Genomic DNA, 18513 nt, shown 5'->3' with positions numbered 1-18513 from the left:
GCTGACAGTGTGGTTGGCGGTGCTCAACCAAGTGAGGATCCAGCAGTGCAACATCCATCAGACAGCTATGCTGTGTGTGAGTTCCCCTGTTCTGCAGTCCCCTGTCATGCACTAATGATATCTCCTTGCTTTCGCAGGCACATCTGGAAAGCAGCCGAGGGGTCCATGAGCCAGGTCCTCGAAAACACCTGGGAAGGAGAATCTGATGACACCCTAATTGATGACCCATCACAGCGCTCACCCCCATCAGAGACTCACACCTTGGTGGGACATAGTTCTAGAGTAGCCTCAGGGTCACAATCTAGTGAGCACATCGCACTGTCTGATCCACAGCAGGCGGAGGCAAAGACTTTCCAGGTTTCCGGCACTCGGGGGACTCCTGGAGGCCAGAAATTGGCTGAGTCCAAGTCAGATGAGGAGGCATGAGCCTTGTTATACCGTTGCTCTGATGCAGTCTGAGGACACCACATTGGCATCATCAGCCATGTCCTCTGTGGGTAGCCTTTGTCCCTGAGGAGCCAGTCCTGTAGCCTCTGTGGACCCTGGAAGATGTCAGGGATCTGAGACCTGCTAAGGATGTAGGAATCATAGATGCTTCTTGGGAATCGTGCGCAGACCTGTAGGATGTATTTGTGGTGGTTGCACACCAGCTGAACATTTAGCGAGTAGCTGACTGCTTGTTACCATGGAGATCTAAATCTGATGTGAATGCAGTCGACATCACCCTGCACTTGTGGAAATCTGAGATCTGCGCAAATCGCAGCAGCCTTGCTTCTTGGCTTTCCTGGTCCCAGGCGAAATGCACAAAGTTGTGTGCCTTCGCAAAGACAGCGTCCGTGACCTCCTGGATACACTTGTGCATGGAGGTTTGCGAGATCCCGCAGAGGTCACCTATGGAACCCTGGAAGGAACCTCTGGTGTAAAAATTGAACACCGCAGTCACTTTCACAACCAGTGAGTCTAATACAACAATCAGTCTCAAGGGTCAATATCTTCAGAATCTCTTCCTAACAGCACTGGACTGCAGCAGTTCAAGAAGGCAACTCACCACCACCTTCGCAAAGGCAATTAGGGATGGGCAATAAATGCTGGCCTAGCCAGTGATGTCCACATCCTGAGAAAGAATTTAAAAAATCAGGAACAGCGAGAGACACCTTGAGCTGTTTATGGGCAGCACTTGGACTCATTAAGATACTGATTTGAAAATCATTCTCAACCATACATTATTGCATATATATTTACTTAAATAGATATATGAAAATAAATGGTGTTTACCCTCTCCGTGGTGATCGATACCTGCCTCACTCAGGCCAGCCCAATGACCCTAAGATTTGGTAAAACAGGCATTAGGCTCCTTATTAGAAAGAGGCCTAATGCCCTGTTATATGTAGCCCACCTGGACACCTGAACAATGGCCTGATCCAATTTTGGGTTGGGCATCTTTCAGGTGACCTTATAGTGTCTGATGTTGGTCCCTGAAATTGGGTCTTGTGGTGCCCCTTTCACACTTGTAAAACATGCTCAATGAGACCCAAATTCTACCGCAGAATCTCATAAGCATCAGTTGCACAGAAAATAAATAAAAAATAATTTTAATGCTCCCTTAGTGCAGGAGAAAATCACTTGAAAATTTATGATTCAAGCTTTTCCAGATACATTTGGCCTTCCCATAATGGCATCTCCCATAGGAAAGCTTGAAGTATGATGTGAAGTGGCCATTTTTACAAATTCACCTTTTGAACTGGCATGCCTAAATTTCACCAGTATCCTTAATGGCAGGGAGGAAGAAGCCCAGAACTTGAAAAAACAGACTGAATATTTCTCAAAACCACACTGCTTCACTCAATTAAGCCATCAAAGAAATGCAGCCACTGGTGTCTTGTAAGCAAATGTGGCAGCCAAACTGGGAACAGCAAGATCCCACAATCAAGGCTAGTCAACTAATTTATTTCGGTGATGTTGGTGAAAGTTGACTGTTGGCCAAGATACTAGGAGAACTCCCTCCTCCTCTTTGAAAAAGTATGTTTCATAACCACCTGAATTGGCAGATGTAGCGTTGGTTTAAAATCTCACTTAAAAGATGACACCTCTAATACTGCAGCACTCCCGCAGTACTGCCAGAACTGTCAAGACTAAATTATGTGCTCAACTCCTGGAGTGGAGTTGAATCCACAACCTTCTGACTCACAGGCAAGAGTGTGACCACTGAGCCAAGTTGACTCAAAATCAAAAGCAAAAATATTTTCTTGAAAACTCTCTAAACATTAATTCCTGCCATACCAATTTCCCTCAATTCTGCTCTGTACAGCCCGAGCCTCAAAGCTCACACTGAGTAAAAACATAGCCCTAGATTTTCTTTTGTTATCTCACTCCTAACTGGGTGGGACAGTGACAGAAAAAAACTGGGGCTTAGATTCTTGGAATCACTCATGGGCTCCAATGAACTATGTCCTATTTTTGACACAAGCACAATGGGCTGAAAGGACTCCTTCTGTGGTATATAATTCTATGATTTTGATCATTCTTATCTTATTATTTAATTTTTCAGGGGAGATGAATCCACCAGAAGAATTTCTTCCCCAGGGTAATTTAACATCATAATTTACTTTTGATAGCACCTTCATTGTCACAGTAGACTATTTCATTAACCTGTTGAGCATTTGGTCAGTGTGAAGCAGTTATCATTATGGCAATTCTGGAACTAGGATACATCTGGAGGCCATTACATTGCAAGCAAATTTCCTGGGGCAGAATTTTACGGCCCCGTTTTGGCGGGACGGGGCCATAAAATGCGGCGGCCATTATAAACCCATTGACGACAACGGGAACATAAAATCCCGCTGCCGTAAAATTCTGCCCCTGGGCTTTGGGGACTATTTTATATAGAAAGTGTCATGGCTGATGCAGTTGGTAAATTGGAGTTACTTAAAAATCCCAGAGGGAAACTTTAAAACAACTGTCATACCTATAATTTTAAGTGTTATGTTTGAGATGTGACTCTAAATTCAGGAATCAGACCACCAGTTCTCGAGGTTTTACATTAAACTAAATGAAACATTTTATTAATTTACACTGGTTAAAATATACATACAGATGGCTACAAATTTACTACTATCATAACTTTTAACAAATTCCCAAACTAATTTCCATTAAGGCAACAGCAACCCATAGATTTAACCAAACGCCTTACGAATTCAAAATGAGGTTCTTTTCACTTTGGTTCCCGTGGAGCCAGTTGGAGGCTTACAGCTGCCTTTTGATCTCACATTGCCTCTGCTCTGCACACCTGAAACGATTGTTTTGTTATACCTACCCATGCCCTTTGAATGTTAATTCTTATTGTAGCAACAACCTCTGAACTAAACTTCACTAACAATAAAACCCCTTTCATAGTACTAATTTTATCGGCAATATAAACATATTGCTTGGTAGCTGCTAGATAGGTGTCTGTTTTCACCCTGCTTCTTGAATGCTCTATTCAAAAAATGCAAATGCACGCTATCTCTCTTACATATGAAAACTAGTAAACATCAAAGCACCCTGACTAGCTGGCTTTAATTCAATTAAGACACACCCAAAGACTAAATCTCTATTTTAAAAGAAAAATATTCTCCAAAATATTATATACATTAATAGCTTTATGACATCCCCCTCCTTATCGAAAAATGAACCGTCATAGTTCTAAAAGACGGCTTTATTTTAATAACCCATCTCACAATATCTCCTATACTCATTACTCTATTACATTACCTGATGCGTGCATTACCATAACAATATATATACCCAAGTCCTTGGTATCAACAGAAATCACTCCAGTTCAGTGTCCAGGTTTTTAAAAAATGTCCCATTTTCCTTTAAGCTTCAAACTCTTGATAATGCATCTGTGAACAGATTTGTTCTTCCAGCAATATGTATAATACGTAGATTAAATAGTTGTAAGGTAAGGTGCCTCAAATGGGATCTAAACTAAATAGCTGGGACAGCTATGTATGCCACAAATTATTTCTTCTCAACTTTAAAGCTGAACTAAACTTGCTCCAGATAACAAACAATCTAAGGTCCTGATGCCTGAAAATGCAGCCCATATTGTTTCAAGACTCAAGGATGTTCCAAAGTGCTTTACTGGCAATGAAGAGTAGTCACTGCTATAATATAGGAAATGCAGTAGCTAATTTTGGTACAAGGGGCAGAATTTAGCCCATGTTGGGCTGGCTTGGCGGGGGCGGGCGGGAAGCTGATTGATGATTTGTAGCTAGTATCAGGCTCTAGTTCTCAGATTGGCTGAAATGATGCCTCTGCTGGATCTGATCAGTAAGTTGCTCTTAGCTGATCTTGAAACAGACAAAGAAAACATGGCTGCCTAACCATGTGGCTTTTCATAAGTTCAAGCTGTTTTCCAAATAAGATGTGGTGTTCATGTTGATTCCCTATTATCGGTTAACACTTCCGAGGCCCACCTAGTCTAGTTTGGATGGGGAAGGCCATCATGATACAATGGGAGGTTGATAGAAGCCATTCACTTCCATTTGTCACAAATTGAGTTTCGATCTTTTTTGTCCAGTATGAAAAATGGAGACAGGCAGTCTGTAAACTCCATAGTCTTTTGTGTTGGCCCATCCTTAAACAAAGAGATATGTGAATTGCACGGATGGCTGTAAAGAACCCTCACCTATGTCCATACTTAATTAGGTGTTCACCTGAGACTTGATACTGTCAGTAGCCCAAGTGCTAAAAGTCACATGTTTTGTGGCAGCCATCCTAACAGCTTGTTCATGTCCAATTTTTAAAAGCATTGTCTGAAAGTTCACAATATGACATGAAAGTTCACAATATGGGCATAACAGTAAGGATATCCTGCTATTCGAAACAAAGCAACAACTACAGCACACACCTCATGAGGCAGGACTTCTGCTGCAGCATCACAAAATCTGTCTAATCTTTTGTGGTAACCCTCTATTTCACTTTAGCTGCACCATTAAATTCTTCAGTGACTTCACCTTTGGAGGTAAGATTCCTGGATCAAATTCACCTTAAAAGGCTGCTGCAGTCGTTTACAGCTGTGCAACAACACTCCCAATATGGATCACATGCCTTCCTTTTCCACATTATAAGCAGGAGCTTGCCATGAATTTTTAAATTGGAGGCAAACCAGAAGTTCATTTGAAAACAAGAATTTCTTATTAGCCAAAGTGCTTTTGTCTCTTAATGCCAGAATTGCAATGTGCATACTCAGATTCAATCACATAGCTATGTCATTGAAATTTTCACCAAAAACAAATAAGATCTTCACATTTGTTTTTTTAAACAAGCTGTTTGACATGGCCCCTTACACAAACAATTCTTGTAATATTTCAAATTGTTTGTAATGCTTTAAATTTCACTAAGGGGGAAGATGCTCCCAAAAGGGAACAGCTGATTATTTGGAAGTGTGAGGACATGACTTGCCTTGTCAGAAATTTTGAGCAAACTTAGCCCATCATGTGGTGATTGAATTGTGACAGAGCATTGCAGCCAACAGTGGTTAAACTGTGGGAAGTTTCTTACTGTTCACTCTTTTATATAATATTTAATGTAACCAGGAACCTTTACTTTGATGTTTCCATTGGTAACCTTGTCCTACCCCCATTCCCCAAACTTCAACTCACTAGCCAACACATCACTCCCCGCCATCTCGCACTCCCCCCATCATCCCATCCACTGACATCTCGCTCCTTCTCCCAATCTAATCCTGGGATTGGGATTTATGGGATGAAGGGTCAATTTATGAGGAAAGGTTGAGCAGATAGGGCCTATACACATTGGAGTTTAAAAGAATGCGAGGTAATCCAATTGAAACATATAAAATCCTGAGGTGACTTGACAGGGTAGATGGTGGGAGGATGTTTCCTCTCGTGGAGGTAATCCAGAACTAGGGGGCACAGTTTAAAAATAAGGGGTCACCCGTTTAAGATGGAGATAAGGAGGAATTTCTTCTCTCAGAGAGTTGTTAGTCTTTGGAATTCTCTTTCACACAGAGAGGTAGAGGCTGGGTCATTGAATATATTCAAGGCTGAGTTAGACAGATTTCTGGTTCAGCCACAATCTTATCGAATGATGGAGCAGGCTTGATGGGCCAAATGGCCTACTCATGCCCCTATTTCTTATCTACTTGTGATCTTACTCAACAAGATAGTTTTGGAAACCTTCCATCCATGAGGCAGTCCAGAATTTTACAATGTGGGCACTATGGTATGCTCAACGTAAGTATCATATTATAAGTGGCTACAGTTATAATTGAGGACTCCCATTAGTTAAGATAATTACTTTTTTAAAGCAATGATTTAATATTTCATAACAAAAACAGAATTACCTGGAAAAACTCAGCAGGTCTGGCAGCATCGGTGGAGAAGAAATCAGTTAACGTTTCGAGTCCTCACGACCCTTCGGCAGAACTGAGCCGAAGGGTCGTGAGGACTCGAAACGTTAACTGATTTCTTCTCCACCGATGCTGCCAGACCTGCTGAGTTTTCCAGGTAATTCTGTTTTTGTTTTGGATTTCCAGCATCCGCAGTAGCTTTTAGCTTTTTGTTTTTATTTAATATTTCATAACTGTTCTCCCATACTAAATGTATTAATGTAAATTAGTGAGAGGGATACAAACAAGAACCAAGTTCTAAGCTCATATTCAGGCTGATGTTGACTGAAAGTAGGAAGCACAGGTTTTAAAAGTATTATCACAACTAGTATTTACCGTTGTGTATAAAAATATTGCTCCACCTACATTTTGCTTATAACTCTTCAAGCATTACATACTGGGTGTGACACTTCAGACATTGAACATTGGGGGGGCTAAATCAGATAGCCCAGGAAAACTGGGGCAGAGATTACAATGCACTGATTGCAATGTAGGCAGCATGCCAACTTCGCACTGCCTGCTCATTAAAATGATTTCTGTCAAGCTAACTGCACTGCTGATTGGCTGCACTATTCAGCAGGTAGCCCAAAACCAATAGTAATCTGCACTGCTTAAAGCCAGCCTGTACCCTTGTAAAGGGCAGATGCATTGTGGCTGGAGAGGGTGGCAGATTTCAGAGAAGTGCAGATGTTGAGTGGAAGTTTTAGAACTTCATCCCGGCCAGAATGGTGTGACCATTTGCAGGTTGGGAATTTGTTGTATAACAAGCAACATGTGATATACAGAGCTAAACTATCCCAGTCCAGCCAATTATCGCACATCAGGCTACTTTCAAGCATCATCAAAGTGATGAAACGTTTAGTTGGCAGCGCTGCTTGGAGCTTACACAGCAATAACCCACTCCCTGGTGCTCAGTAGCGCAAGTGCCACTCAACTCTTGACCTTTTTACAGCCTTAATACAAACATGGACAAAAGAGCTGAAATCCAGAGGTGAGGTAAGAGTGACTGGCCTTGACAAATAAGGCAGCAGTAGACCAAGTTTGCCATCAAGGAGTCCTAGAAAAATTTAAGTCAATGGGAATCAGGGGGAAAGCTCTCCACTGGTTGGAGTTATACCTGGCACATGCCTGTGTTTGCTGGAGGTCAATCGCCTCAGCCCCAGGACATAGCTACAGGAATTCCTCAGGCCAGTGGCCTAGGCCCAACCATCTTCAGCTGCTTCCCTCTATCATAAAATCAGAAGTGGGGATGTTTGCTGATGATTGCACAATGCTCAGCACTATTTATGACTCCTCAGATACTGAAGAAGCCTATGCCCACATGCAGCAAGACCTGGACAACTTCAGGCTTGGGCTGGTCAGTGGCAAGTAACACTTGTGCCATACAAGTGCCAGGCAATGACCATCTCCACAAGAGAGACTCTAACTGTCTCCCCTTGAGATTCATTGGGAAAATGTTAGAATCTATTATAAAGGATGTAATAGCAAAGCATTTAGAAATGCATAATATAATCAAGCAGAGTCAGCATGGCTTCATGAAGAGGAAATCATGCCTGACAAATTTATTAGAATTCTTCGAGGAGGTAACAAGCAGGATGGATAAAGGGGAACCAGTAGATGTAATATATTTGGATTTCCAAAAGGCGTTCGATTAGGTACCCCACATAAGGCTACTTGATAAGATAAGAGACCATGGTGTTGGGGGTAGCATATTAGCATGGATAGAGGATTGGTTAACTAGTAGAAGACAGAATGTTGGAATACAGGGGGCATTTTCAGGTTGGCAACCTGTAACAAGTGGAGTGCCACAGGGATCAGTGCTGAGGCCGCAATTATTTGCAATACATATTAATGACTTAGATGAGGAAACTGAATGTACTATCACCAAGTTTGCGGATGACACAAAAATAGGTGGGAAGGCAAGTGGTAAGGATGACACAAAGAGTCTACAGAGGGATATAGACAGGTTAAGTGAATGGGCAATAACTTGGCAGATGGAATATAATGTGGGAAAATGTGAGGTTATGCACTTTGGCAGGAAGAATAGAGGAGCTGAATATTATTTAAATGGAGAAAGACCACAGAAAACTACAGCACGGGGGGATTTGGGAGTCCTTATGCATGAATCCCAAAAAGCTAACATACAAGTTCACCAGGTAATAAGGAAGGCAAATGGAATGTTGGCCTTTATTTCAAAGGGAATGGAGTATAAAAATAGGTAAGCCTTGCTAAAACTACACAAGGCACTAGTTACACCACCAAGAACACTGTGAATATTTCTGGTCCCCTTATCTAAGGAAAGATATACTGGCATTAGAGGCAGTCCAGAGAAGGTTCACTAGGTTGATCCCGGGTATGGAGGGATTTTCTTAAGAGGAGAGGTTGAGTAGGTTGAGCCTGTACTCATTAGAGTTTAGAAGAATGAGAGGCGACCTTATTGAAACATATAAGATTCTTAGGGGCCTTGACAGATAAGAGATTAGCATGTAAAATTAAAGCGCATGCGATTGGGGGTAGTGTAATGAGATGTATAGAAAACTGGCTGGCACACGGGAAACAAAGAGTAGGAATAAACTGGTCTTTTTCCAAATGGCAGGCAGTGACTTGTGGGGTACCGCAGGGATCGGTGCTGGGTCCCCAGCTATTCACAATGTATATTAATGATTTAGATGAGGGAATGAAATGTAATATCTCCAAATTTGCAGATGACACAAAGCTGGGTGGGAGGGTGAGCTGTGAGGAGGATGCAGAGATGCTTCAATGTGATTTGGACAAGCTGAGTGAATGGGCAAACGCATGGCAGATGCAGTATAATGTGGATAAATGTCAGATTATCCACTTTGGCAGCCAAAACAGGAAGACAGATTATTATCTGAATGACTACAAATTGAGAGAGGGTAATGTGCAACGAGACCTGGGTGTCCTCATACACCAGTCGCTGAAGGTAAGCATGCAGGTGCAGCAGGCGGTAAAGAAGGCAGTTGGTATGTTGGCCTTCATAGCGAGAGGATTTGAGTACAGGAGCAGGGATGTCTTGCTGCAATTGTACAGGGCCTTGGTGAGATCACACCTGGAATATTGTGTGCAGTTTTGGTTTCCTTATCTGAGGAAGGATGTTCTTGTTTTAGAGGGAGTGCAGCGAAGGTTTACCAGACTGATTCCTGGGATGGCGGGACTGACATATGAGGAGCGATTGAGTCGGTTAGGATTATATTTGCTGGAGTTCAGAAGAATGAGGGGGAATCTCATAAAAACCTATAAAATTATAACAGAACTAGAGAGGGTAGATGCAGGAAGGATGTTCCCGATAGTGGGGGAGTCCAGAACCAGGGGCCACTGTCTGAGGATACGGGGTAGACCATTTAGGACTGAGATGAGGAGAAATTTCTTCACCCAGAGAGCAGTGAGCCTGTGGAATTCACTACCACAGAAAGTAGTTGAGGCCAAAACATTGTATGTTTTCAAGAAGGAGTTAGATATAGCTTTTGGGACAAAAGGGATCAAAGGATATGTGGAGAAAGCGGGAGCAGGCTATTAAGTTGAATGATCAGCCACGATCATAATGAATGGCAGAGCAGGCTCAAAGGGCCGAATGGCCTACTCCTGCTCTTATTTTCTATATTTCTATATTACTATGACAGGATAGATGCTGAGAGGTTGTTTCCCTTGTGGGAGAGTCTAGGACCAAAGGGCATAATCTCAGAGTAAGGGGTCGCTCATTTAAGACAGAGATGAGGAGGAATTTCTTCTCTCAGAGGTTAGTGAATCTGTGGAATTCTCTACTGTAGAGGCTGGGCCATTGAGTATATTCAAGGCTGAGATAGACAGATTTTTAATCAGTAAGGGAATCAAGGGTTATAGGGAAAAGGCAGGAAAGTTGAGTTGAGGATTATCAGATCAGCCATGATCTCATTGAATGGCAGAGCAGAGTCGATGGGCCGAATGGCCTACTTCTGCTCCTATGTCTTATGGTCAATGGCATTACAATCACTGAATCCCCACAGCAGCAGAACTGGAAATTCTCCAGTGAACAATTCACCTGCTGACTTCCCAAAGCCTTCCCAAAGGTATAAATCGAGAGTGTGATGCAATAATCCCCACTTGCATGGATGAGTGCGGCTCCAAAAGCAATCAAGAAGCTTGACACCATCCAAGTTTCCCTTTGATTGGCACCCCATCTAGCAGTTTAACGATTCAGGAATGAGTCGAGTGAACCTTCTCTGCACTGCTTCTAATGCAATTATATATTTTTTTCAAATAAGGAGACCAAAACTGTACACAGTATTCCAGATGTGGTCTCATCAAGGCCCTGTACGGCTGCAGTAAAACTTCCTTACTTTTATATTCCATTCCCCTTGCAATAAATGCCAACATTCCATTTGCTTTCCTAATCACTTGCTGTTCCTGAATACTAACTTGTCATTGGCATGCTGCCTAGCAGTTTGTTCAACTTCTTAGTGCATTCAGAGTTTTTTCACTCAGGTCTCTCTTGCAATTAATGAGAATGGGTTGCTTGGCTTCAATGACAGTGATGTAGGCCTCAAACCAGTCAGCATTTTTCTGCTCGTGCTTCCCATATGTTGAGAGTGCAGTATTGTAGATGGCGTTTCGAAATATTTTTCAGTTTGTTTCTGCACTGTATGTGGGAATGCCAGAAAGTGCCTGTTCAATTGAGTCATGAAACTGTTGGTTATTATCTGGGTAGGCAGTATAGTTGACATTGATATGAGCGCTGCATTTTTGCTTTGAAAGAAAAAGCTTTAAGGGTTGCATCCTAATCCTGGTGCACACCAGGCAGTGATCTGTATCACATTCAGTGCTATGATAGCTGTGAGTGTTGAGAATGCTGATCAGAGAGTCACTGTTGGTGATGATCAGATTCAGTTGGTGCCAGAACACCTTGTGGCATGATTTGTTCTGAAAGACGAAATGCCTGTGGTAGCAGCAAAGCTCAAGTAGTCTCTGCCCGTTCTCCGTTATCTTTCCCAGGCCACGATGTCTGAAGCAGGAGCCATGCCTTATGCTCCGTGCCTGCTCTTGTGTTGAAATCCCCCAGTAGGTAATGATGTTCTGACTTAGGGATTCTGCTGATAGCAGTATCAAATGCCTCATGGAACTGGTCTTTCACCTCTGTAGCGGAGCACAGCATTGGAGCATAAATACTCATGAGGTTAACTGGCCCAGCTTGAGTTGAGAGATAGTAGGAGAGAACACATTCTGAACTATTTATGTGGCCTCTATCATTGAGTGTAGTCAGTTTCTTACAGTGAAGCTGACACCTTATTCATGCGTTTCCTCTGAATTCTTCCCCTGTGATGAATGAGTTGCTGACAGGTCGGGAAACAGGTGCTCTGGCCTTGACATTCAGAACTGAGGATTGAAACAGGTTTTTACTGTCTTTTTGAGTACCTTAATTATTTAATTCTGCTCCGGTGAAACCTGGATGAGGATAAAATGATGTCAGGAACCTGAGCCAATGTTAATTTTAGAGGATTTAATTTTTCGCACACACACAAACCCGCCTCTCCTTGCATGGGAGAGCTCTACTATTGTTCCTCACTTCAGTTCGTGTTAGAGAACTGCTCCCTGAACACTCTAGGTAGATACGGACACCTACTGAGAGCCCTTGTCCCTTTCCTCCTCCTCCTTCCTCTACTAGCTGTCTATCCTGCTCTCAGAATCACAGAGTCACAGAATTGTTACAATGCAGAAGGAGGCCCATTGTTTCTACACCAGCTCTCCAAATGAGCAATTCACCTAGTGCCATTCCTCTGCCTTTTCCCCATAATCCTGCACATTCTTCCCACTCAGATAATAGTCTAATTTCCTTTTGAATACTTTGATTGAATCTGCCTCCGCCACAGGCAGTACATTCCAGACCTTAACCACTCGCTGCTTGAAAAATATTTCCTCATGTTGCTTTTGCTCTTTTTGCCAATCACTTTAAATCTGTGTCTTCTTGTTCTTGATCCTTTCACAAGTTGGAACAATTTTTCCCTATCTACTCTGTCCAGATCCCTCATTTTTAAAAAATTTGTTCATGGAATGTGGGTGTTCCTGGCTAGGCCAACATTTATTGCCAACCCTAATTGCTCTTGTTCAGAGGGCATTTTTAAGAGTCAACCACATTGCTGTGGGTCTGGAGTCACATGTAGGCCAGATAAGGACAGCAGATTTCCTTCTCTAAAGGGCATTAGTGAACTAGATGGGTTTTTATGACAATCAGCAATGGTTTCACAGTCATCATTAGACTTTTAATTCCAGATATTTATTGCATTCAAATTCCACCATTTGCTGTGTGGGATTTGAATCCAGGCCCCAGAGCATTACTACTCCACTGACAGTACCACTATGCCACTGCCTCCCCAGCATGATCTTGATCTTGAATACCTCTATCAAATCTCCTCTCAGCCTTCTCTTCAAGGAAAACAGTCCCAACTTCACCAATCTATCTTCATAACTGAAATTCCTCATCCCTGGAACCATTCTCCTGATTCTTCTCTGCACTCTCTCCAATGCCTTCGTATCTTTCTTAAAGTGTGGCACCCAGAACTGGATGCAATACTCCAGGTGAGGCCGAACTAGTGTCTTATATAAGCTCAATATATACTTCTTGCTCTTGTACTCTATGGCCCTTTAATAAAGATTAGGATACTGTTTGTTTTATTAACCACTCTCTCAAGCTGTCTTGCCACCTTCAATGACTTATGCACATATACACCCAGGTCCTGCGCCCCCTTTAGAGTTGTACACTTTATTTTATATTGTCCCTGTTATTCCCACCAAAATTAATCACTTCAAACTCATCTGCCACTTTTCAACCTATTCCACCAACTTGTCTAAGTCCTTTTGAAGTTCCGCACTATCTTCTTCACAGTTCACAATGCTGCCAAGTTCCATATCATCTGCAAATTTTGAAACTGTGCCCTGCACACCAAGGTCTTTATTACTATTTTATTATTATAATATATATTAGGAAGAGTAAGGGTCTCCACTACAAACATTCTTCTGGACTGAAACACTTCCATTAGCCACAACTGTTTCCTGTCACTCAGCCAATTTTATATCCATGTTGTTCCTGTCCCTTTTATTCCATGAGCTGTAACTTTGCTCATAATTCTGTTGAGTGGCACTGTATCAAATGCCTTTTGGAAGTCCATGTACACCACATCAACTACTCTCATTGGCCTCTGTTCATTCTCCACCTCATGCTGTATTCTAAGGGGAATACCTACGAATGCACCCACTTCTGGAAGCAACTGGTTTGTTCAGAAGTCAGCAACAAATCCTTCAGCACCTGCCACACTACTCCCTGTGGACTTTGAAAACTTGAATGAACTATGGTAAACATTGAACACTTGTAGAATCATAGCAACAGGCAGAAGGAGTTAAATAGCAAATAACCTCTAAACAATGTCTACTCTAAATTCTTTTTGTTGTGCGTGGCCGTTCATCTGATCGCACAGTAGCTTTAAATTGATTTTCACGACTGTTCATGTGTTTTATCTTAAAGGTGACGTGAAAAGCCTCCATGATACCTTTCACAGAGCTTACAAGAAACATAGAGTATAGTTGAAAATCCCTTAAATAGCACTAGTGGTGCAATGTCCTTCCTGCTGTTTAGTGTGTGGCTAAGAGGGGGCAATGACTGTAGCGTTTGTGTTCACATGCAGCGATATCTGAACAACATTCAGGTTTGGGCTGATAAGTAGCAAGTAACATTCATGCCACACAAGTGCCAGGCAACGATCATCGATGATATGAAAGAATCCAACCATCTCTTCTTGACATTCAATGAAATTACCAAAACTGATCTCCCCAGCATCAACAACCTCGGGTCACCGTTGACCAGAAATATAAATACTATGGATACAAGAGCTCGTCAGTTCCTGGGAATTCTGTGATGAGTAATTCACCTCCCCAAAACTGATTCCCCGAAGCCTATCCACCACCCACAAGTGTTACGATTATGAGGCTTATAAGATTATTATATTTTTTATATTATATTTGTATCTTTAAATTTGGTGTAAAGGAAGGGGGTCATATGGCCTGTTCTGCAGTCAGCCTGACAATCTCGAGTGGCTTGATTGTTAGGAGCTTAAAAGAAAGCTTGGATTGTTTTACTGAGAAAGTAGTGCAAGATATTTGCACTTAGAGACAATGGCAGCAGTATCTGAGTATACCATGAGCAGACCCCGAGTTTCCCAAAACCCCAGAAAGGTGCTATAGATGTTGGGTTTTTAACAGCTGTGCTGTAAACAGTTCATTTACTTCCAAGATGAAAGGGAATTGAGATCAAAGATAGCTAGTCAGTAATTCTACATAGATACAATGTGTCCCGCATTGCCATTGGAAGGGGGCAGTGGAAGCCTAAAAATCCATATCATAGACAGACAGCATTTTAGTTTGATATGGCCTACAGCCATCTGAGAGGCAGAGAGCAGGAAATAGAGGCAGGCAGTCCTGCACCAGAAGCAGAGAAAATGCTAACACTATTATTCACCAAACAGAGCGCAGGTGGGAGCTCATACTCAGGTGAAGACAGAGTTAATGAGGATTTAAAGGAGGTCAGAATATTTGTCTAGTTTGGGGCTAGAGAGAAGGAGTTGGAAGGGTAATCCTCAAAGTGAAAGTCAGTTCTGGGATTACCCAGAAGTTACTCAGGTGGGAAAGTAAGAAAGAAGCAAGCCATTGGAGCTGAGAATAATTTTAGACTGGTTTCTGGAGGATGGTTTCCACATAAGGAACAGTGTAATGTATAATCATAGCGGGAGATTTTTAGTTGTGCTAAAAGTTAAAGCTTTTAGTCGCTTGGTAGCACAGAACTTGAGTATTGCTGAAAAAAGAGACATGATGTCAAAGCTTTTTGTCTTGCACCCATCAGAACAGATGTAAGAATGCCAAATTTCAAAAGGAACAACTTATACTGTATGAGAAAAGAAATGCTGAATGGTTGGAAAGTTGGCTCTGATTGGTTGAGACATTGGTATGGCGAATGCACCAGTGAGATATTGTCCACCATGTTTTTGTTTATTCAGAAAAATGTGCAATGTCTGGACACATTCCTTTTGCCTACAGAGGCCAGGCCCCTGCATATGAATATATGTGGCTTCTAGCAAGCATAAGTGAGCTACATTGCAGGCCCGACTGATAATCTTAAATTGGGTGTTAAGTGTAATCCTTAGCACACTTTGCAGAATCACATCAAATGTTAGACACTATGCTCTGAGTTTTGCATGCATGGGTTAGTTGAAGTGGTCAGTACCCTGGCTACTGCGAACAGCCAGAGGAACGTACTGTTTGATACGATCCGCCTCTCATCGGGACATGCAACTTAGGTATCTGGCATTGCATCAGCACTGAATATATCACATTACTGATTTGCGTAGTAAGCAGCAAGTATTTTTGGCTTGATGACAGCACCCTGTTAGTGGAAACCACCACTGGTGTTACCACTGCATTTTAGAAATTTGTAACTACTAGCTTTGCCTATAGCTGAAATTTGTGACATACTTTACCCTTCCAGGATAATTTGAGATAGACTGGGCACATTTCATATCTGGAAGTGGCAGCCTTGGACCCATTCATGAGTATGCATTATACACAGCGAGTAATAATCTGATCAGGGTAGCCACTATCCTAGAGGATAGCTTTGATGTGCCCTATTTCAGTGTCAAGATTGCATGGTCAGCAAATGGCTCGGGACCTCTTTATCCAATTGCTAATAAAGCCAATCTTGTAACTTGTGGAGTTGTAGGAATCCCAGCGTGTATATTGACCAGTGAAGGTAAATTTGCAATAGACAGTAGTAGAGAACACCATTAGTGGACTTCTCAACTAGTCCAAGGAAAGGGAGATTAAACTCCTACATTTCAAAAGTAAATTTGAGCATGGGATTGAGCATATTAAAGTGTGTAAGGAAATTCTTACATGCAGCTGCAAATTCAAGTACAACAAACGTGTCCTTTACTTTTTGAAAATATTCAAGGAGTAGGCGGTTAGGGGTCATTCCATCTTGTGGAAGCCGATGAAAATGTTAGCAATTGCTGGCCTTAGAAGGGAACCCATGGCAACACTATCTATTTGGAAATACATAATGTCATTAAAGCGAGTTACTAAGATCATAAGTTCAATGAATTCAGAACACGGTGGCACATCTAGATTGCCATGATATAGTGATGCAACACAAGGCTTCTTTGAACAGCACATTAGTGAATTGGCTCACAACATAGAACGAGCACACGGACACAGCATTGCTGTCAATATGCAGGTCCCGTTCAGTCTTCGCTAAAGTGAAGGAATCCTTCACCATGTATGTGGAACACTCACTCAGAACTGCTTGTAGCAACCCACACAACCATTTGGCCAATTCATGTTGTCCAGAGCCAGTCATAGATAAGAAAGGGCATAATGGGACATCAGGTCTGAAATGTGCCCAGTCTACCTCAAATTACCCTGGGAGGGTAAAATACCTCCAAAATTTGAGCAACAGGGCAAGCTAGCCATTTTATGCTGTTGCCATGCATTGGCAACATGAGTGGTGTTTCCACTAAAGGGATGCTGCCGTCAAGCCAAAAAGATCTTCTGCTGACCACACAAATGAGTAATGTGGTATATGATTTTTAGTGCCAGGGTGTAATGCCAGATACATAGGCCACACATCCCAACAAAGGGCAGATTGTATCAAATAGCACATTTCTTCAGCTGTTTGAAGTAGGCAGAGTACTGACTGTACCCAACCAACCTGTGCTTGCAAAACTCAGAACATAATGTCTAATGTCAGATGTGATTATGCAATTGGGCAGCATTTGCTGGACAATCCTGAGTGTGCTAAGAATTACACTCACAACCAATTTAAGATTATCAGTGAGTCTAACAATGTAGTTCACTCACACTTGCTAGAAGCTACATATATTCATATGTAAGAACCTATCCTCTTCAGGCAAAAAGAATATATCCAGACATTGCATCTTTTTTGAATAAATAAAAGCATGGCGGCAATAAGTCTTTGGTGCATTCACCATAGTAACATCTCAATCAATCAGAGCAAACTTGGCAACCAATCAGCACCTCTTTTCTCATGCTGTATATTGTTGTTCCCTTTGAAATTTGGCATTCTTGCATCTGTACTGATAAGCACAAGACAAAAAGCTTCAACAGCATGTCTCTTTTTTTCCTGTATTCTATTTCTTGTAGTTTAAAGTATGTTACCTATAAAAGAAAATAATGTTTAGTCAGTGTGTTTTTAGTCATTTGTTACAGTAAAAGTTTGAAAATGTGAAACCTTGACATGTCATTCTAATAATTAGACATTTGAATCTCTTTATAAAAAGTGTAAGTCTCTATGGAGATCATTACAGAAGGCCCATGTAAAAATGTGAGGTAATACTCTCTGCTTGCCTGGATGAATGCAGTCCCAACAAAAAGCTTGATACCATCCAGCAGTGTGCTTGATCAGCTTTGGGGGGGGAGGGTGGGGGGTGGGTAATGGCATAGTGGCAACGTCACTGGAATAGCAATCCAGATGCCGAGGCTAACGTGCTGCGGACGCAAGCTCAAATCCCACCATGGGGGAATTTGAATGCAATTAACAAATTCTGGAATTGAAAAGAAGGTCTCAGTCATGGTCACCAAGAAACTATCGTCGATTGTTGTAAAAACCCATCTGGTTCAGTAATGCCTTTTAAGGAAGAAAATTTGCCATACTTACCTGGTCTGGCCTACATGTGACTCCAGACACAAAGCATTGTTGTTGACTCTCAAATGCCCTCTGAAATGGCCTAACAAGCGATTCTGTTGTATCAAACTGTTACAGAAAAGTCAATAAGGAATGAAACTGAATGTACCATCTAGCATTGGCCTAGGCCCTGGAATTGACAATGGCAAACCTGCCCTGCTGACATGCAAAGTCCTCCTTACTCACATCCGGGGGCTTGTGTCAAAAATAGGAGGGCTGTCCCACAGACTAGTCAAGCAACAGCCTGACATAGGCATACTCTTAGAAACATACCTCACAATGTTCTATACATCACCATCCAAGAGTATCCCCTGTCCCATCGGCAGGACAGACTCAGCAGAGGTGGTGGCACAGTGGTATACAGTTGGGAGGGAGTCCTCAA

The sequence above is a fragment of the Cetorhinus maximus genome, chromosome 4 (assembly GCF_964194155.1).
Source record: "Cetorhinus maximus chromosome 4, sCetMax3.hap1.1, whole genome shotgun sequence".
NCBI classification, from domain to species: domain Eukaryota; kingdom Metazoa; phylum Chordata; class Chondrichthyes; order Lamniformes; family Cetorhinidae; genus Cetorhinus; species Cetorhinus maximus.
Note: the sequence above shows the minus strand (reverse complement) of the source record.